Source organism: Mixophyes fleayi, chromosome 9 (genome assembly GCF_038048845.1).
Source record: "Mixophyes fleayi isolate aMixFle1 chromosome 9, aMixFle1.hap1, whole genome shotgun sequence".
NCBI lineage: Eukaryota > Metazoa > Chordata > Amphibia > Anura > Limnodynastidae > Mixophyes > Mixophyes fleayi.
Window position 1 is genome coordinate 59,614,011 of NC_134410.1, and position 22,787 is coordinate 59,636,797.

The following is a 22,787-nucleotide window of genomic DNA, read 5'->3' on the forward strand; positions in this document are numbered from 1 at the left end:
TAGCATGTTTAAGCTATCAAGCCATTCTGAAGCAGGTATTAAAACTATCCTGTCCTGTCTTTTGGATGGTGGTTTTGATGGCTAAACCGCCGGCGGTTTAGCTTTTTCAATCCGCCACACATCGCCAGTCATTTTAAATTGAAGCCTCAAACCGCCCAATAGTAAATGCGATCGTGTGGACTCCTAAACCGCCAGCAATGGGTGGCAGTTTCAAACCACCACCAAACTCAAATCTTAGTAAATCTAGCCCTAAGTGTGGCACACCCTAGAGAGGCAGACTCTGAGTAGACTGCATCTCCAGTAACAGATGATGATTATCAGCACAGTGTCACAGTGCTGGTTGCTCCAAGGAAAGAACCACTTGGCTGTGGTAGCTATCATAGATACATTACATCTGGCCAAACTATTTAGTCCTGAGAGGAGTAGTAGTGAGGTACAAGCTAAAGTCAAAGGAGTATTGTAGAAGGTAGAATAGTGATGGACAATGGCAAAGTCAAGGAATTGGAGATGGAAGAATAGTGGGTGACGAAGCCAAGGTCGAAGGATTGGAGAAAGTAGAATCATGATGTACAGTTCAACAAAACAAGTCTTCTTCTAAGCACAAGCAGAGAAATCCAAAACATAACTTTGCTTCTTCAACTGATGGACTTTATAAAGGCCACAAACAGTTGTGATAAATTTACTGATTGACTTGACCTTTTCACTGAAGGGCTGAGTGTAGAGTAAGGAAAGCTGTGCAGTACTCCAGGTGAGGGGACTAGCTAGATTGCTGTTCTTAGCAGAGTGATGATTACAGGAATTAAGAGAAGATGTTTGCAGCTGTTATTGTAAACGGTTTTCTGACAGATGTCATCTGGAGCTTGTCTTGAATCCTTACACACAGATCTTTGCAGAAAACATAACAAGAAAAAATAAGTAAATAAATGAAGAAGTCTAGCATAGCCCCACTAGCATAGCATAGCACCCCTAAAGTGAAATGAGCATCCGCACTCATAGTATGGGCTAGTTACATCTAATGCGGGGAGATGAACTGCATAGGGTCCATACACAAAAGCTGTAACCAGCACTAGGCTATGACAGGCTGGGATGGTTACACTATAACAAGGAAAGAAACAGCTACACTATAACAAGTATAGATAACACACTGTTAAGGGCAGAGTAGCGCAAGATCCTCCGCTACTAGAACTGCTTCATGAGATGTTCACCATTAACATTCCCCTTTCTGAGGAAATTATTACATTCCACAGTACTTGGTTACCACTAGGACTTAAGCTCGGGTAGTGGCAGTTTTGATCTAGAACTTGCCCGGTGGAGATGTAGGTAGTGAGCAACCAGACTGTAAATAGCAGCCAGACAGGCAAGGTTTAACACAGATTACAGACAAGACAGAGGTCAGGGCAGGTAGATATATAGGTTCAGATCCATTGAACAAGCCAAAAGGTCAGGAGTGAAGAAGACAGCTGAATCCTTTAAACAAGTTGGGTCAAACATAGAGAGACAGAATCAGGTCACTCTACAAAGATACACTGGATTAAACAGGAACTATTAACAACATTGGTATGCTGCCAGGAAGAGGTTTACACAGACAGCAGTGCCAATCAGAAACTGCAGGATAATTAGCTGCATGGGTGTGGTAAGTAATAACACAGCTCATGCAACCAGACTGGGAGCTAAGAGAATCTTATTGCTATTTACCTAGCAACTAACTGAATCAGTGAACTGCAGGATTGATCCTACACATGGTTGTAAAAATAATGCCCTGATGACAGATCAGACAAATTGAAGGGATCCTACTTCTTAACACCCACTTGGTGTCTATACTCAAGTAACCAATCAGAGCAGCTTTCTCATGCTCTAGTCAGTCAGAACCAAACCTCTCTGGTTACTTTTGGATAGATCCTTGGTTTTTCATTTGCATCACGGCTCCTAGCTGAGCATGTGTCTCATAGTCCAAGGGTCTTTTTTTTTTTAACCATTGGCCAACAGGAGAATAAAAGATAGACTACAGAATGCAGAAAGAGTAAAGAAGAAATTAAGGATGCAAGAAGACTTCGAATACATGCTTTCACTTGGACTAGATTATTATTATTTTTATTTTACAGATTTACATTATTTTACTATATTTTACTATTTACAGTACTAGAAACATGTGGTCCCATTTTATTTGCGCGCCCAATCGCCCTAGGGAATTGAGCTCTATGCTAAACCGGCTGCAGCTGAGTCTCACTATTACAGAGGGCTTCATACTGTGGCTTTAACTGTCATAGTGGGACCAACCTAGCCTGTGATAGCCTAGTCATGATTTGTTTTTTTAAGGAGGACCCTATATACTTTTCCCCTTGCATTAGTGGTAACCAGACTTCATCAGACTAGTTTCACTTTACGTGATGTTGAAGTCCAGCATATGTAGTATACGGCCACCTCAAAATGCGCTTAAAGCATATCTTGATGCAATTAAGCATATTTTGAAGCAGTGTCATTCCTACACAATATTTGTACTTGCATGTATGTTAAAATACAGTGCAAGCAACTCAAAATAACCAGTAACAGTGTAATTTTGTGAACTGTATTTTACGTGTACATTTGGATTGCAAAATTTCACTCATCTCTAAATGAGACCCAATATCAGTAACAGTAGTGACAGATTAACCATTTTCTGAAAAATCAAGATAGTCGGAAAGCCTTTCAGTCTGTGTGTGGCCATCTGATAACCAACAGACTCACATCCAATCCGGCCATTTTTCTTGGTAGTGGAATGCCAGTGGGAAGGAGGTTAAAAAGCCAAGGTAGGACATGATAAGAGTATAATCTTGCATTATACAAAACCCATGAACACACTTTAAAGCTTAATGATAGAAAGGCATCACTAGTCTTTTCTAGCTGAGAGCGACCATGATATCTCAACACTGCTGTGAGCAAATCATCTTTTATAACAATGTCACTTTCTTCCCACAATTTGTTGATTTGCATTAAATTGTAGTAGGTAACAATGACTATCAATCTAACTTATACTACAAACAAAGGTATGTATCTTTGTAGTCAAACAAAAAGTGACTTACACTGCAGAGAGTTACATAAAATTGACTTGGGTAAGGTGGGCTTACTGAAAGTAAATAGGGTTTCCAAGTGCCTTTGTTTTCTCATCATACTCCCTTTCTTTCCACCCGAAATCTATATCTTTCTTGCCACTCTTGGTGATTTACTCAAATTAACAGAATAAGTTGTAATAAGTTCCTATAATTATTTTACTTTACTTGGGACCTAAAAGTATGCATGATTTGGTTGTATGTGGTTTCCATCCTCAGTCACAGGGGTGTCCCAAGTTTTCATTTCAGAATGATAGTAGCGCTAGTCATACACCAATCCTCACTGACACAGTGCCATCTGCAGGCTATATGAATGTACACAAATTCTAGGGAACAATAGCAAAACAAGAAATGTAAACAAAATTATTAATTTTTAAAAGACAACATACTATTATTATTATTATGATTATTATCTTTAATCTATAAGGCGCCACAAAGTGTCCGCAGCGCCGTACATGACATATACAGAAAACAGTGACCCATGACACAACATGATACATAAAGAAAAAAATATGAAGAACAAATTTATATAAATATATATATAAACACACACACACACGTAACATGGTAATGCAAATCCACTTATTTCTGGGACAATGAGTGAAAGTGATGTTAGAAATCAGCAAGAAGTAGGCAGAAGCTTAAGAAAACAGGGCTAGGGAAGCAGGCCAAGAGGAACAGACGGTAATGAAATAGTAGAAGGAGCACACAAGGAAAGAGGGCCCTGCTCCTGAGAGCTTTCATCCTAAAGGAAAGGGGGAGACACAAAGGGTGGTACTAACTGGGGGAGAGAGCCGGAACAAGGAGGAGGAGGACTGATAGACTTGAATAAAGAAATGAGTCTTAAGGGCACGCTTGAAGCCTTTGAGAGTAGATGCTAACCTGATGGAACGTGGAAGATTGTTCCACAACTGGGGAGCAGCCCAGGCAAAGTCATGGAGACGGGAGTGGGAAGAGGTGATCAGTGAAGTAGTGAGGCGGCGGTCCCAGGCAGAGCGGAGGGTGGCGACTAGGAGAGTAGGTAGAGATGAAATTGGAGATGTAGGGAGGGGAAGATTGATTAAGAGCTTTAAAGGTGAGGGTGAGGAGTTTAAATTTAATTCTGTACACCATGGGGAGCCAATGTAGTGACTGTTGGAGGGAGATAGCAGAGATAGAGACGGGGGAGAAAAAATGAGGCTGGCAGCAGCACTGAGGGTAGACTTAAGAGGGTCAAGGTGAGAATCAGGTAGGCCAGAGAGAAGGAGGTAACAATAGTCAAGGTGAGAGATTACAAGCGAGTGAACAAGGGTTTTCGTGGCTTCTGTGGTGAGAAAGGGGCGTATCTTGGATATATTCCAAATGTGGAAGTACCAGGTTTTTGAGAGGGACAGAATGTGAGGTTTAAAGGACAGGGAGGAATCAACGATGACCCCAAGGCATCGGACTTGAGGGACAGAAATGAGGATAGTGTTAACAAAAATAGAGAGGGGGAGGTGGGAGAGTCCTGGAAGGGGGGAAAATGATAAGTTCAGTCTTGGAAAAATTGAGTTTAAGGAAGCGTTGGGACCAGGGCCTGATTAAGGGTTCTGGCCACCCTAGGCAAGTACGGCTACAGCGCCCTCCCCCCTCCCCCCTCGAGTATATATGTATATAGGAATACTCCTGAATATGAATGTTCAGGAGTATTCTCCAGCATTCAAATTTAGACAGATTGTGCCATTGTCTCTTACCTGTTCTTGCACTACTCTCTTGCAGCTTTGTTATCCTCTCACTGGCTTCTGGAAAGTTGGCGTTCTGTTTGGAAAATGCAAAAATTTATTATAATTCAAAACTGTAACAAACCCTGAATGATTAGGCCCTTTAGTTAAACCAAAACACTCCATTATGGCCAGCTAAAAGTACCCCATTGTACAGGCATATATAAGCAATATCTGAACATTTGTGGTCAATCAAACACAAACCTCTACCAGTCCCATCTCACTAATATTTAGTATTCTAGTGATTGCTGAGACCACAGAGAGCATCCATGTAACTGCCACACAATCATGAGATTATGCCCCCCAAAGCTGCTCTATTTTTACCCCCTGCAGCCATTTTCACTACCCCCTCCTACAACAATTGCCCCTTGCAGCCATTGTCATTACCTCCTACACTGCACCCATTCCCCTCGTAGCCATTTTCCTTAACCCCCCTGCAGCCATTTTTGTTAATCCCCCCTGCAGCCATTTTCCTTAACCCCCCCCTGCAGCCATTTTCCTTACCTCCCACCCTACATCCATCTCCGCACAGCCATTTACTTTATCTCCCCCATGAAGCTATTTTCCCTATAGATTTGTATGGCAGACCCACCCTCTCCCTCCCTATAGATTTCTAGGACAGATCCCTCCCCCCTCTCCCTCCCTATAGAATTGTATGGCAGACCCCCCCCCTCCCTCCCTATAGATTTGTATGGCATACCCCCCCCTTCCCTCCCTATAGATTTGTATGGCAAATTCTCCCCCCCCCCCTCTCTCTCCATTCCTATAGATTTGTATGGCAGCTTCCCCTCCCTATAGATTTTTATGGCACATCATCCCCCCTGCTCTCCCTCCCTCTAGATTTGTATGGCAGATACCCCCCCTCGCTATAAATTTGTATGGCAGATTACCCCGCCACCTTCCTGGCAGCCCCCTCACTTACCTGTAGTTGGTCGCACTGGCCAGCGTCGCTCCTCTCCTCAGATCAGCAGACAGGATTTGAATACTTCCTGCTTCCTGTCTGCCGCGCAGTATTGTGGGTGGCCAAACAGCAATAGGCAGCCTAGCGGTTGGCTGCCTGTTGCTGACCACTGACCACCAATGACTTTGATTGTCGCAAGTTGAGAGTTTGCAAAAGGAGTGCGATATCGAAGGCAGCAGGGAGGTCAAGAAGGATAAGAAAGGAGTAGTGTCTTTTGGATTTAACGAGGAGAAGGTCATTAGTGACCTTAGTGAGGGCAGTTTCAGTGGAATGGAGGGGGCGAAAACTGGATTGGAGCGGGTCAAGGAGTGAGTGAGAAGAGAGAAAAGAGGTGAGATGGTTATAGACAACCCATTCAAGGAGTTTGGACACAATAGGAAGAAGCGAAATAGGGCGGTAATTAGAAAGTGAGGCGGAATCAAGGGATGGTTTCTTGAGTATGGGGGAGACAAGAGCATGTTTAAAAGAGGAGGGGAAGATTCCAGAAGAAAGGGAAAGGTTGAGGAGGTGGGCAAGGTAGGAGCAGGCCTCAAGAGAGAGAGAGCGGAGAAGGTGAGAGGGAATTGGGTCTTGTGGGCAAGTGGAGGGGGATGAGGAAGAGAGAAGGGTATGGACTTAATCTGCAGATACCGGAGTGAAGGATGAAAAGGAGGGTGAGCTAGCAAGTGGGGAGGGGGATAAAGGATATAGCAGCCGCAGAGGTCGGTGGGAAGGGGGACAGAGTAGGCAGGGAGGGGGAGAGGGTGGGATAAGAAGGGACTGCTGGGAGATGTCATGACGTATTGACTCAATCTTAGAGGTGAAGTGGGTAGCTAAGTCGACAGCGTGAGGGGGGGTGGGAGAGGGGGAGGGGAGAGGAGGGAGTTGAAGGTGGCAAAAAGCCGACGTGTGTTGGAGGATTGGGAAGAAATGAGAGCCTTAAAGAAGGATTGTTAAGAAAACGATAGGGCCGAACTGTAAGACGCAAGCATGAACTTGAAGTGGAGAAAGTCAGCATGAGTGCGTGACTTTCTCCAGAGCCGTTCTGCACTGCGGGAGCATTTTTGAAGATAGCGGGTAAGTTTTGAGTGCCACGGTTGAGGCAGGGACCGACGAAGCTTGATGGTGACAGCCAGGGCGACAGAATCAAGTGCAGTGGTAAGAGTGTGATTGTAAAAGGAGACAGCCTCATTGAGGCAAAAAAGAGTGGTGATGGGGAAGAGGAGTGATCCCAGGGAGGAGAAGAATGTGGTAGAATCAACTGTGCCAAGATTACTCCTGGTGAGAGTAACCTTGGGGGATGGGGATGGTGAGAGGGGTGGAGAGGTGCTAAAAGATAGGAGATGGTTGTCCGAGAGAGGAAAAGGTGAATTAATGAGGCCGGACACAGTACCGAGGTGTGAAAAAAAACAGATCAAGCTAGTGGCCACTGTGGTGGGAGCGAGAGGAGGTCCATTGAGAGAGACCAAGGGAGGAGGAGAGGGAGAGAAGTTTGGAGGCAGCAGGGTCTGAGGGCTTGTCTATAGGAATGTTAAAGTCCCCCAAGATAAGGGAGGGAAGGTCAGAGGAGAGAAAGTGAGGGAGTCAGGTAGCAAAGTGATCAAGGAATTGAGAGAAAGGACCAGGAGGAAGGTAGATAACAGCAACACAGAGGTGGACTGAGTGTACCTCAAAGGAGGAAAAAGAGAGGGAGGGTTCAGGGGAGGAACCCGAAAAGAGCAGCAGTGGGAGAGAAGTATGCTTACGCCACCACCTTGCCGGTCCCCAGGTCTGGGTGTGTGGGAGAAGGACAAGCCCCCGAAAGAGAGAGCAGCAGGAGAGGTAATGTCCTCAGATAATAGCCAGGTTTCAGTGATGGCAAGCTGGTTGAAGTATCTAGAGATAAAGAGATCATGGATAGAGGTTAATTTGTTACAGACTGACCTAGCATTCCAGAGACCACAGGATAGAGGAAGAGAGGGAAGAGGAGAGATGTGGATGAGATTGTTGGGGTTGCTCGACTGCAAGGGTGATTATGATATGGAGCGAGGGGCATGACAGGGAGAGAGGCTTGGAATTGCACGAGAATCAGAAATAAGAGGAGACTTGTCAGCAGACAGGAGCTCGGGGGCAGGGGACAAGAGGTGGGGGAGGAATGGAGATGGGGCAGATAAGGGGGTTTATAAATGGGAGAGGCAGAAGGAAGGAGTGATTTTGCCTTGAAATTTATAATTCATGATGGTTCTACTATTGCTAATAGGTATGTAATCCAAATGCTAATACTGAAAAGGCATTGATGGGCTACATTACCTCTCCCAACAGACATTCTCCTTCTCAAGCATATTGACTCTGCCTGTTGCACACAGTGATCTTCTGTTATTGATTCCAGCCGGTGTACTCTTTAGTTATGGAAGACTTGTAATGCAGAGATCAATCAATTCCTGCCCCATATCTTAACATTAGTCACTTGAGCATTGATTAGGGTTGGCAATATTAAACATGTTTAGATAGCCTTGCTATGCATTGCTTCAGTTCTCTGAAAAAACATATTATTATGACAACATTAACTAACAAATCATTTTTATTATTTAAGTAAGCAGAACATATTATTAAACATTATTGTTAGACAATTCTTAGGGTTCCCAGTATAAATATCACAAAGAGTTTATTTTAAACACAGATCACATAGGTATAATTAACTGCAATCAAGGGTAAAACAGTAAACAAAAGTCCAAAGGTCTAGCAGGTACAAAGGCTGGAGTGCAGGCAAAGACCGGCAGAATCTAAGGAACCAGGATTATCAAGTTTAGCTGATGAGCAGGAGTTTTTGGATACCAGGCAAAATAGGATAGCTGCAGGTAATGGATATCAGGATTACCAGGTATAGTTGGGAAGCTGGAGATGCTGGATACCATGCACTAAAATGATAAATGCAGGTACAGGATACCAGGACACAATCAGGACCAGATCACAAGGTATAAGAGAGAAACCATCAGTAGAAACAATTGAACTGGCACCAATCTGTTGGAAAAGCAGTCTTTTGAGAACCAGACACAGGTGATCAGGATCCAGAACTAATAATGAAAGTTTAACCCCTTGCAGACAGGATCTGGCATAGGCAAAGCAGCTTCTACAGGGGAGATGATGTACTGCAGACAGGGGCAGATCGTAAAAAAAATGCATTTAATTATATTGTATGTTATTGTATTATCCTGTAAAAAACTGTATTTCTCCAAGCCTCATGCATAAGGCAATTTTGGGCAGATGGTAGCAGAGAAGGATTGTCAGTGGCATTCGACCATTTGTTTAATTGTGGGCAGACCTGCATGGGAATCCATGGTGCAAAAGTGTTAATTAAGGGTGGCATTTTAATAATGTTCTAAGCTGGCATGAACTTCAAGGTCCAGGGGCCTGATTCATGTTCAGATTCATATCAGCAAATCAACTTGCGTAGCATATCTTGAGTGAATTAGTCCTGAGCATGTTCAGAAACGGACCTTACACCAATGAACGTAATTGCATGCAATTCAGGCCTGGACACAAATGACACTTATGACTGCCTATGACTTGAGAAGCAGCACAGTGGAAGTAAAGGGGTGGATGAACGTAGGACACATACTGTAAGGGTGTGCCGACGCAGATGTGGTCAATTCAAGTGCTAGGTTTCTCGTAAGTACACTGGGTGTCACTTGCACCAAATAAAGGGCAGGTGTAAGTGCCGACTGATAGTGATCACTGACACAGCATAATCTTTGTATTAAAAACTGCTCGCATGCATGCCACTAGCTAGCACAGAAAATGTATGCAAGGAGGATTGATTATATAAACACATTAAATGTACAGTACACACTAAAAAAATCTCGATTTATATATTTAATGTTAAAAAATATATATATTTTTAAATCCATAATTTTATTAATTATTACACTGCACACAGGAGTTGTTCATTTGTTTTATAATGTATTTTTTTATATGTTCTGATGTGAACAGACGCTTATGCATATACTGCAGTCTGTTGTGTGTATTTACATACAGCAAGTGACGTTTAGGCACAGTTAGGATACTTACACACAGATTCAAATCATAATGTATCTCGAGATACGTTGCCAGTGCCGTAACTAGACATTTTAGTGCCTTGGGCGAGGCAGGGCACCGGCGCCCCCCATCTAAGTGGGAGTGGCCAACCTAATGTGTGGGTGTGGCTAGCACTTTACTGAAATAATTCTTATATATATATATATATATACACACACACACACACAGTGGTGGGATTCCAATATATTAACAACCGGCTCCCTGCCCTAATGACCATTTAAAGTATGCAAAAAATATATAGCGATAGGTATTCTAATATTTTATGCACTCCATTACATAAACTGTAGTGGGCATGAAAGAAAGAAAAAGAAAGAAAGAAAGAAAGAAAAAGAGAGAAAGAGAGAGAGAGAGAGAGAGAGAGAGACATGCGTTCCACTGCAGAACTTACGGGCAGAAGCATCAGACTCCTGTAAGTTACTATATCTCTCTCTCTCTTCAGCCCTTAAGCGAAACTTAAGGGCTGAAGGTATGGAGGCAGGTAGCAGGCGGCTGCTGCGCCCCCTTGGCCTTGCGCCCTGGGCGACGGCACCGCCCGCACCACCCTCGTTACGGCCCTGACGTTTGCATTTGAATACGGTAGGAACTATGCACAAGTTCTGTGCTCTTTCTTAAAACGCAATTTGTATACAAGTTGCGTTTGGAGTTGAATCAGGCCCTAAATGTTTCCCTGTTCACATATCTGTATTTGTTCTACACTGAGACGGCCTGGTTTCAGAAGTGCTTCCGACAAAACAACTGCCGAAAGCAGAACCTTAATGTAGAAGTGGTAGCATTTGAAATATCAGTTATGCAATTATATGGTTTATAAAGTTATCATTGATATTTGAAATTAGTCATAATAGAAGTACTGTGGTATACTTACTAGTTACATTAACACGTCCTCTTTAAAGGAATACAAGCACACTGCTGCACACTGGAACATCAGTGTAGACAAGTACATAAAATCCCCAGGGTAATGACTAACATGCAGCAAATCTTGTGTTCAGGAGCTGATACAATGCAATAGATAATCCAGTGGATGAGAACAAATGTGTCTGTCACTACATTGTAGCTGCATTAACCAGAGCCTTACGCCTATAGTAATGGTTTTTCAGGTCAGTGCTACTTGTGTACCCACATTTGATGTGTCAGAGATGTGCATGTTCCTGTATTTAACAGTTGTAATTTGTTACTTATTAAATATTCTAGGCAAAAAAAGGGAAATGGTAACTTTAAACAGCTATTTATGGCAAGGGGATAATGAAAAATTGTATATATGGAATATAGTGAAATGGTTACAGAGAGGGGTGGGGGGGAGTGGGAGAGAGAAAGAAAATGAAAAGAAGAAATGAGAGAGGTTTATGGTGACCCAAAAAAAGGGCAGGGAGACTGAGATAAGGAAAGAGAGAACTATAGTAGAGACTGGAAAAGAGGAAAGAATGAATATAACAGAAACCAAGTCATTAAATGTAAAATGTCTCTATATGCAACAAAGGTTATACATTTAATTTGGTATAAAATAAACTGTGTTCACATATGTCATAACTATGGCACTAACACACAGACAAGGATTTTTTGCCTACTGTTCAAATGGAGAAGAAGGCTGAAAAGGCACATGGAAAACATATCTGAATTATTTTTCAAATGCTTTTCTGTTGTTTCTAATGAACTCAAATGTATGGGTATCCTGCAATATTTTAGAACATACTGGGACTGAGTCATTAAGGAGAACAATACATAAAAAAAGGAGTAACTTTGCACCTGGGCAATACCATGTTGCATTGGAGGAGGAGGTAAATTTAAAATGTGGGTACAGATTTATAGTTGTGGTAGGGCTTCTCTTAGATCAACTTTAAACTTCAGTGTAAAAATAAAGCCAGTATTTAAAATAATTAACTCATTTGCACCCCTTGCATTGTAACATGGTTTGTCCCAGAGAACATTTAGTCCTTTTTTTGCCATATTTACCTTAATGACATTAGGTCCACAGTGTTCTAAAATCAATGTCAATATTACAGAATGCAATGGTGTGAACTATGTCATTGACAGTTTTGTTTTTTGTTTAATGTGCTTTTTATGCACATGAAAAGTGAGTTGTGTTGAGATATGAATGTTGTGACAAAGTAACTGGGTTAATGTATGATGGCAGGTATATTTCATCTAGGTTCCTTACCTACTTGTTTTAAAACCCCAGGAAAATTGTATTATCTGTGAGCTGCTGAAGATCCATAGGCCTGTTGAAAAGCCGGAAAAGGGTCCTGGGGTTTATGGTTGGAGATGGAGGGTGGGCTCCATCCATTAGTCCATTGAACCGGGTCTCCAAGTTATCAGTGATTGTGCTGGCAATCAGGATTTGAACCTGAGTGGTGCTAGTAAAAAAGCTGCAAGGCAGGTCAGTCAGTCTCTCACTGCCTGGGGACAGGGGCTGCAGACTCTCTGTGAGAGAAAGCCTGATGTCTGCCTGCAAGTTACTGTACTGAAACATATTTTTGTTTTGTTCTTAGTTGTTAGTCAGGAGTGACCAGTGTTTAGTTAAAGCCAGACGTCAAGACATTTATTTTGCAATTTTCTTTTGTTTTCTTACTGAATAAAACTGTCTGAGGCCAGTTGCACAAAACCTTTGGACATGTGTGAAATCTCACGGCTGCTATAGACACCAGCTATCACAGTAGAGGTACCGGCCCCCCTACCCGGTCACAATGTGCATAAATTAAACCATATGTAACACTTCTGAACAAACTGTCTTTTCATAAATAGATTTGCCTTTTTATAGTCCATAATTGTGTGCAGTTGTAATTATATATGGAAGTCTAGCATAGATTCATCTGGGAATGAAAGCCCTGTTGTGTGCCGTATTTTGCGTGAAATTGCTCTGTGCATGCTCAAAAACACACTTTACGTCAGTTAATACAACTGCATGCAACTAAAATTCAAATGCAAATGACTCTTCTGACTGACTACGATTTGAAGGGTGGAATGGCGGAGGGAAGGTGGGTATGCATGTAGGCAATGTACAGTAAAGATGTGTCAGAGTCAAGTGCGCAAACATTTGTCCGATTCAAACTCTGGGCATCTCATTTTTAGCCATATCACTTGCACGAGCTAAAGAGCAGGTGTAAGTGCTGATTGATAGTGATGACGGTCATGTATGCACGCCAGAACATGTGTTTGCAAATAAAAGCAACTGTACAAATGTATTTTATGTACAGCAGGTATTAATAATATCCTGATAAATGTATTTCAAGAACAATTATAAACTTTTATTATTTTATTTTTCTAAATTTATTTTTATTAATGATTACAGTATTAACAGGTATTAATGTACTTACATTTTTTACTATGCATTCTGATGGAACTTTATATTGCACATATGTATTGTGCGTATCCTGCAGTGTGGTCTGTCTGCATACTGCAAGTAACTTATAGTCAGAGCGTATTTCAACCCATATTCAAATGGAAATGTTTCTTCAGATCTGCTTGTACTTGAATATGGGCGTACGTGTGTTTTTTAAAAACGCAAGTTGCATTCACTTCGTGTTCCCAGGTCTACTTATAACCTATAAATACTGCAAAATGCTAACTTTTGCAAATACAGTGCGGAATGGCTATTCCACAGAATGTTGTGTAAAATAAACTGAAAGTTTATATTGCTAGAACTTCACTCTGCGATGCTGCATGCTCCACCCTGAAATTTGAAAATAATAAAAATTAAAAAACAAGTTGGTTTTCTTCCATAAGCCCCTCTTCAGCATAATGAAACCACCATTGTGTGTGACACTCATCTCCAATAAAGCTTTTTCCAGTAAAATTGGTAGACAGCCAAAGTGTAAAAATCCATCTTCTCATAATGGGGCTCATGTAGAGCCGGACGTAAGTCCTATACAGATGTGCAAAATCTTACTTATTATGTTGACTAGTAAGCAGCCACAGAAACACCTCTAGGAGACGTATATTTTGCGACTGCCTCCCCCTGGTGCCAGGTTTGTGCTGATGATGATGATTTTAAAAAAGAGTGTGACTGCCCTCCAAAAAGCTAAACCAGCCCTAGTGATGCCAGCCTATGCTGGTTTTGCCAAATCAGTGGGATGAAAAGTGTGGGCTCCACCCAAAATCGCCAAAACCCACAATAAGATATGTCAGCCAGAGCTGGTGGAACTATAGCGGGGAAAAATGCAGCATAGAGTAACCCGGCGAAAGTACCAAACCAGCCGTAGGCCAGTCAGCACTGAACTGAAATTCCTGGGGGTATTGGTGTTTTACACCATAAGGGTAAACCATCACCCCTTTAACTGCCCCTCTTTTCTTTTCCCTATAGTGATTCACAAGCATACAGCATCATCTTTGCACCACGTAACTTTCAGTATTATGTAACAATAGGACCTGAAACCTCCTATCTCCACTGTAGGCAACACCACACTAAAACACCATATCAACAGTACAGACAATCCTAAACTCCCTACCTAGCAGGATTGGACTATTTCCACACCCCTGGTGTGGGTTAATAAGTGAAACAATACTTTTCTATGATAAACTACAGTTCCCAGTATGCCCAGTTTGTCATTAAGTAGTTGGGCATGTTTGGCACTTGTAGTTCTACAAGCACCAGCATACCCATTATTGCCAGGGCATGCTGGCACATGGGGACTGCAGACTGAGTTTAATCTGCCAGCTGCACCTCTCTATGGGATAGGGAACTGGTGGGCTTGTGAGCCCAAGTACAGTAAGGATGTGTCACGGGCACTAGGAGTCTTTGCCCAGGATATCACCAGATGATGTTCTTACCAGAGTAATATAGCTGGTACTATGGTCCTCTGGTAGCAGGGTGACAACGGAACAGGAGAATCAGCAGATGGTGAGAGAATGCTCAATGAAAGTCTATGACTAGCAGCAACTGGTAATGACTTAGATGTATGAACACGAGGAACCAGATGGACAAGTAAACTTGAGGAGAGTCAGTGGTCTGCGTACAGCAAGTTGTACCACTGCTATGGTGAGGAGGAATGTCCAGGAGTAGAGAGGAGGTGGTGAAAGTCAGTGGTCTGTGTATAGCAAGTTGTACCACTGTCTATAGTGAAGGAATGGGTTCCAGGTGCAAGTAGGTAACGGGGAAGTCAGTGGTCTGCGTACAGCAAGTTGTACCACTGCTTATGTGAGAGGATACTTGAAACTGGTTCCAATGGGAAACAGGAGTCAGTGTTGTACCACTGCTATATATATGTGAGGAGGGACACGAGGAGATGAATGGAATAAAGAGGATACACGGGGGGCACACGGAACTTGATCCCACGATGATCCCACGATGATAACCACAATAACTGACAAGCGCTGCTTGAAGTATGCAAAGTCACTATAGAGATCCAGGTAATAGGAACAATAGCTTCAGTAGATGGAAGACTCCGGAGATGAACACAACACAGTCCAGACGGATATGCAACACAATAGCAAAGTCAATGGAAAGTATGCATACCGCGGTTCAAGAGAGCAGGCTGTCAAGGAGCAGTGCAGGGATACCTGAACGGCTGAATGCCGGCAGGAGGAGAGACCACTGGAGGATGGAAGCGGTAATCAGGTTGGTGCAGCGCACGAAAGGTAACCGGTAATCAAAGGAGCAATACTCAGGAAGCAGTAGTAAGTAAAACTGGAAACATGATGAACACGGGAGAGTTGAGGCTGTCTGGTATCCGGCAGTAGTAGCGGAGGCAGCGGAGGGGAGACACGCTGAACACAGGAGAGTAGAGGCGGTCTGGAATCCGGCAGTAGTAGCGAAGGCAGCGGAGGGGAGACACGCTGAACACAGGAGAGTAGAGACGGTCTGGAATCCGGCAGCAGTAGCAGATAGGAATCAGTGGAGAGCTGACACGATGAACACAGGAGAGTTGAGACGGTCTGGAACCCGACAGTAGTAACGGAGGTAGCGGAGAGCAGACACGCTGAACACAGGAGAGTTTAGGCGGTCTGGAATGCGGCAGCAGTAGCAGATAGGAATCAGCTGAGTGCAGACACGATGAACACAGGAGAGTTGAAGTGGTCTGAAAACCCCAATCGTAGTAGACAGGAATCAGCTGGAGCTGAATACACGAGGAAACACAGGAACACCTTCAGAGGCTCATGGGGAATGAGACTCCAAGATCAGGCAACTAGGTAATGATCACAGGTGGTTTAAATAGGGAGGGTTGCCTGATCATCCAATTAATTAAAAGCAACAGGTACTGAAGGTTTCATAAGGGCTGCACATGCGCAGACCCTCAGGATGGCGGACGGCCACGGTTCCTGAACACAGGAGAAATGGCACTCACAGTCCGGTGAGTGACAGGATGTGCTCAAGCTGTGGAAGCATAAGCAGATACATCTCTTAGGAGGTATATCTGTTGCACCTTTCACCCTGGTGGAAAAATCCATGCTGATGATGATCATCATCATCACAAACCTTGCTTGTTTGTCCCTCCGATTTTGCCGATACCAGGTTAGGTTGGCAGTAGGCTAGACTGGCAGCTAGTTTTTCTTTTGGGGAAGGAGCGTGTTAATTTTTTTGTTTTGGTCTTTCATTTCTTTTCTTTGTTTAAAAAAAAATAAAAACCCTACCACAAGATATGTTTAAGCTGTATCAAACTGTCAGAATCTGCCTGCAGCCCTCTGCATTACATGCTGCTTGCATTGGCAGTTCGTGCCTCCTGGACTTTGGACTTGTGTTATGTATTATCTGCAGTGCCTCTGTTCACCAGAGGTGGTGCTATTGTGCCTTCCCTTTTATCACTAGGGGTTTATTTGTTGCACTAATTATCTCTTGCACATGGGTGTCTCTCTACTTATACCTGCCACTCCCTGCATACCTTGCTGGTCATTGCTGTTGCTCTGCTCCAGGTTCACCTGTTCCCTGGGATTTCTTCATATTACCTGTTTACCTGCTTCAGCCATGTTCCTGGTATTTGCTTTCTGCATCTCCCTGCAGTCCTCATTCTATACCTACACCATCCGGTTTGTACTATCCAGCAATAAACATTGTGTGTTTCACCATATTCCGTGCTCCTTAGTTGCGATTTCTGCATTGAAGTGTGACACATACGATTTTAGCGTATCTTACTCAAATGTATGCAATTTGTGTGCTATTCAAACTTGTGGGTATCTTAAGATATGTGCGGCTCTCCAATCTACCCAAATTGTGTTATTTTCGCAGACACAATTTTGACTACACTTTTGGTGTAAATTATTTCCAACTCCAATTCCATACTGTTTTTCTCCTGGACCATGTTGCAATGCCAGGGGTACAAAAGCATTTTTATTTTGAATGCAGGGAAAATACTGAGTAATTTTGCATATACCGCACAAGTACTGGGCATCTTTATTTTTACACTACAATTCAAAGTTGAGGCAGGACATGTCCCTTCTAAACTCTAAATCTCAGAACAACCATATATTTCACCAGAGTTAAGAGGTCAATTGTTGTATAATTACATTTGAAACACATATTCTATCTAACTATTTCATTCTTTGAGTTTAATATATTTCACTGATTATAGAGTTATATGTGGATGGTAACATTATTTATATAATTTTTAAGAAGGATAAATAAATAATTAAGATTTTAATGTAACTTGATGATAGATTAGGAGTGAACTATAGAGTGCCCCCATTATGAGAGAACTTTTCCCTTCTTTCCTCCCAAAATTATATGTCTATTATTTCTCTAGCGGTAGCACTTCTGCTCTATTTTACAATAAATATGTTATAAAGACTTGATAGGGGACCAAACAATATTATTGAGCAGTGTTTTGTTCACAACACTATAAAATATCTAAGCATAATTCTGTGTGGTGGTTCAACAAGTTTTCTAATGTAGCCAACTCTAAACCTGTCTGCACATTTTAAATGTGTCCCCCTCTGCAGTGCAACATGGTTTTTACAAAGGTAAAAATTTGCTTCAATATTTTATTTCTTCTTAACTCTAAATGAGTGCCATAGTTTTGGGCATAGTAAAACATAATGACCATAATGGGCCTTTAATATTATTTGTAAACCTCAATTCACTCCTGCACACACACTACTAGAATGCTTTATCTTCTACTGAGAAATGAAAAAGTAAAGTTATACAAGGAAGAGTATTTGAATCTAAGACACCTATCCCTATCAATATATTGTCTTTAACTGCCAAGAACTTGACCAGATGTCAGACCTGATAACCTTCAATTCCTTGAGGCATCAGAAGCATGGTCATTATCCTTTATAGGCTGGTGTACCTATGGTGTGTCACGGTGTTCTGTTGGGGCCAAGCCCACATATAGAATCAGACTTGGTCACTGCATTCACTACATACACTAGGACCAGGGCCGGTGCTAGGGTCCATGGAGCCCTAGGCAAAATCGGCGCCCTCTCCTCCCCCCCCCCCCCCCCCCGCAAAAATCGGCGCCCTCCTCCCTCCTCCCTCCTCCCCCCTCACCCCGTCTTTCCTTACCTTGTCTCACCACCGCCGCCTCTCTGCTCCGTCTCCTCCCCTCCACTCACTGACACTAGTAAGTGGAGGGGAGGAGACAGAGCAGAGAGGCGGCGGTGGTGAGCAATAGCCTCTTCCCCCCCTCCCCATGCATCTGAATGCTGTGCGGCGGCCGTGACAGGTATGGTCAGCGGTCGCCGCACAGTTTTAAAATTAATTTCCAGTTCTGTGGCGCCCTCCAGAGCCCGGCGCCCTAGGCAAGTGCCTAACCTTGCCTAATGGGAGCGCCGGGCCTGACTAGGACTCCTCAGTTCATACAATCTGTATTGATCATACCAGCATAACTTGCAATACTACTTTTTTTATTCATAATTTGTACAAAAAGTAGCTATTACCAGTATGAGCACAATACAAATTCTGGAGAGAGGCAAGGAACATTTGTATCATTCAGGACTTACCAGACATATGCATTAAGGTCAAGCAAAAGAGGGAAATCACTGTGGCAAAACCGATATTAGAAAATGTATCTTACCTATTGACATCTATGGTGTTAGCCCAGATATTTTGCATCTCATTCTAATACCACCAGAGACAAATTAAGAATGTTGACAGATCAGAGATTCCTTTGTTCAAATCAATGTACAACAGAATTCATTAGAGAGCAGTATGACATATTGCATGCCATTCACATAGCTCTTCCACTCCCTACAGTACAGGATTTTATTGTATCCTTATAAAACTGTTAACATGTGTAATACTTTCTTAAACGTTAGCCTACTATGCAAAAATAATTAGAAAATGCATAGTAAATGATAAAGTTAACTTGAACAGAAAATTAAAATGAGCATAAATAATATAACTAAAACAGACATATATTTATATGAATTTTAACAAGCATTGGACAGATTATGATAAGAACTGTGTTAGTGTCATCTTCCAACACTTTCCTGAAGCTTACAAGAACATATAGATGTTACACATCGATTTCTCAGCCAATGTCAAACTAATGTAAAAGTCTATCTTTGCTACAATTAAGTACACTCACACACACACCTTACTATTCTGCAATTTAATGCTTACCACTTAATGAATCCCCACAATACTTCCTAATATTTTAAGAGCTATTTAGGGACACGTACGATTATTCCACAATAGTATTCATATTATTAAATGTAGGAGCCAGAACATAATTTAAACTTAGGAGCCAGAGCAAACATTTACAAGGCAGGTGAATGGGAGTATCTATGGTGATAATGTTGTATAGTCCAGTTTGAGAGATATCGCCATGGAATTTCACAGACAATAAACAATTTCGACTGTAGAACCGCTATAAGTCACTTTAACAGTTTAGCATTTCTAAGGGCATAAATAGATGGATTTGCATTACTGGCATGTTAATCTAGTTTTGCTTAGTAACTCTACTTTAAAATTTTTACTGGTAATGTTAACATTTTAATTCTCCAGAGCTCTGAAAAGACCATCACATTAATATTTACCAACTGATTTTTTTTCCATATTACTCAATGTATAATTATATACAATAATGCTTTTTCAAATACCATCTACCTAACTGAGACACAGAGGCCTATTTTTTGACCTAAGCAATGTAACCTGGGGAATAATATTAAAAAAGGTTGTTAAAATATGCTGCCATTAGCGGGTTGAAAATAACCTGTGCAAACAATAATAGCATATCAACTTGTTGCTATAATACTTTTAAAAGTGCTTGTTTACATTATGGAACTGAGATCCCAATATAAAAATATGTTATCTTCAAATTAAAAAAAACAAATAAAAATTGTCTAGAAGATTGTATTTTACAGTTGAAAAGAAATGTTAAAGTCAATGTTTTCATTCTTTGCCCAGTACATAACCAAGGGCTATTTGACACTAGTAAATTACCTTCTAAATCCGCCCTCTCCAGCTTATTTGTATAAAGGTCTTGGAAATTCCAGAAGAAAACACAGGCCGTACATCAAACAAGGTAAATAAGTAATACATTTAAGAACATATATTAAGTTTAATATGTAGATTATTTTATGTACAACAATAATTTGACTCACAACAGGGCAGAAGAACAGAAAAATTAAAAGTTAATTTCTTTACCCATGAATCAAAAATAATGGCAATGGAGAGGTTGAAAACTTTGATCCATATAATATTTCTTGTTTCAGGAAAACATTGCTGTGATTCCACTGGGTATAAAACGGTTCAGGCACCTATTTCTCAGGGCTCAAGAAAAGCATTATTAAACCTACAGTAACAGTCTTGAAATATACTTCAGAAATAATGAAATTCTCTATACAGATGGAATGCTAGGTTATATTTTGGACACCAGAATTCTTCTTACAGCAAAACCTCAAATAAGGAAAACTCTATATTCTGCTCAGGTCATAGCTTCTATGACTTGATTAAAGTCTAGTGCACTGTATATTAGGATTCTGCACAAACAACAATACTTATGTATATATTATAAAATATTAAAAGGCTTCTTGAGTTGTAATATTGATGTACTTTACAGCTATAGTATTTCATATCATGCTAAACTGTCCCAAAAGGCATTATTAAAATGGCATTTACTGTGTACACATTTACCAAACACTAATACACCACAGACTACTATTAGCACGTTTTTTTCTTCAGATATTGAAGAGAGGTTTTCAAAACTGCTTACATTTGATACAGCTCACCAAGTTTAATTTGTTTGACCTACGCATAGTATTAAACCTGATATTTCCCATGCACTATAGGTAGTTTCATTCAGTGTTATGTGTTTTCTTTCCATCCTACTTATATAAAACATATATATTTTAGGAGCTGAATTCTTTACATTAGTCTGAAATATTCTTAGCTAAGAATGAGATTTAAGAAATGAGCGATTTATTATCCACAATTAAAATAAAAGTTTTGTACTAATGGGCACGGTAACACGATTGATCAAATGTGATAGATGAATCAGAAGCAAGATTAAATGGGGGTGTATTCAGATGGAAATATAATAGTCTTAGCTAAGAAGCATATGGCCAAGGGGGTCAATGTTCACAAATGTGGGTGGTCTCAGCTCAAAATATTATAGATTCCGGTGAGTGTAATTTGCATCTCACACAGCTGCTGATGATATAGAGACAATAGTAAGGAGTTACAATATCAGTATTTTTCACAATCCAAGCGCACAGCAGATTCAGCACCAAGAACAGCTCCCATATTACGAACTCGTCGCTGAATCTGTACTATTAGCATGTCATGTGTTCAAGCATCAAGTAACATAATGTGACAGTCACTGCTTGAGGGCCTGTAATGTCACTGAGAGACAAGTCCTAAAGTCCTCTTAATTAGGTTATACAGCAATCGTTGGAGTCCTAGTGGTATTGCTGGGAAACCAATGCTCCATGTCAGCGATTGCCTATTTCACTCACAGAGAAGGGACATCTCTGTCAAACACTAACCCCTTGGGTACTAAAAGACTGAGACTACATAAATACAATGCATTCATTAAGGCCAATATCATGCTTACTATGGTTGTTCCTTCTGTATCACCTCAGAGGGCTATCTCTAGCTATGGGAGCACTTACAATTCTTAACCCGCTTACCACCCCAATAGAATCCTCTCTGGAGACAAATGCCCTGATTCCTTGTTTGAACATATTTAAACCGAATGTATTGATTTGTCTAGAGAGGGATCAATGTACTTAAGACTGCCAGCCTGATTATCATGCAAAGCTGTAGATGTGTGTTGGTGTGTGTTTGTGTCTGTGATGCGTGTATTTTAAATATATATATATATATATATATATATATATATATATATATATATATATATATATATATATATATATATATACACACACACACACACACAATATATATAAGACGCTGCAAGCTACCAGTCCAGGGATCTGCTAAACAGCTCGCCTCTGATTACACGTCTCCAGGCTCTCCACTGCATCTCTGCTAACAATCTGTGTATGCTGCATGCCGCTGACCTGATTTTGCAATTGGCATTGCTCCTCCTATTTGAGTAACAGCCCCATGTGATCGAGCCCTTACCAAATAAAGTTGAACATATATCTGCTTTGATATCTGAGCTCGCTGGATTGTGGATCTCTTCCAGTCTGCAGCAAAACTTTCAACCTAAGGATTCCGGGCAGAGAGCTTCACAGCTCGTCCCTCTTGCAGTTCATCTCACTTGTATTGCTGCCAAAACCATCTAGGAACATGTAAGAGGTAAGTGCATAGAAACCTGCGAACCGCTTAGATCTTACCTGAACCTAGTGTTTACTTTACATTTTCACAAATCATTCTGGATTTTAAGTTATTATAGAAAAGTAGATTATGCTCGAATATCTATAGAAAAACGCCCATTTACAGTCCCTTTCTTCAAGATAATCAGTTGTCATATCTAGCAGTTTTTCACTTATTTATGGGCATAACAGAGTTTGACGATCATTTGTTCTTGACTGGGATTCCTAATAGAGATAACAATGCCCGAGAACAGCAAAACCACCATCTCGCCCCATTTTTTATAGTGAAATGTGATTTTG

The 22,787-nt window shown here is 41.4% G+C and overlaps 1 long non-coding RNA gene across 1 annotated transcript in view; it reads left to right on the plus strand.

Moving 5' to 3' along the window:
- The first annotated feature begins 22,296 nt into the window (after positions 1–22,296).
- The window catches only part of LOC142100681 (uncharacterized), a 43,738-nt gene continuing 43,247 nt past the window's right edge, over positions 22,297–22,787 (plus strand). The window contains exon 1 of the long non-coding RNA XR_012678880.1: positions 22,297–22,470. This is a non-coding gene — a long non-coding RNA (uncharacterized LOC142100681). The remainder of the gene's footprint in view (positions 22,471–22,787) is intronic.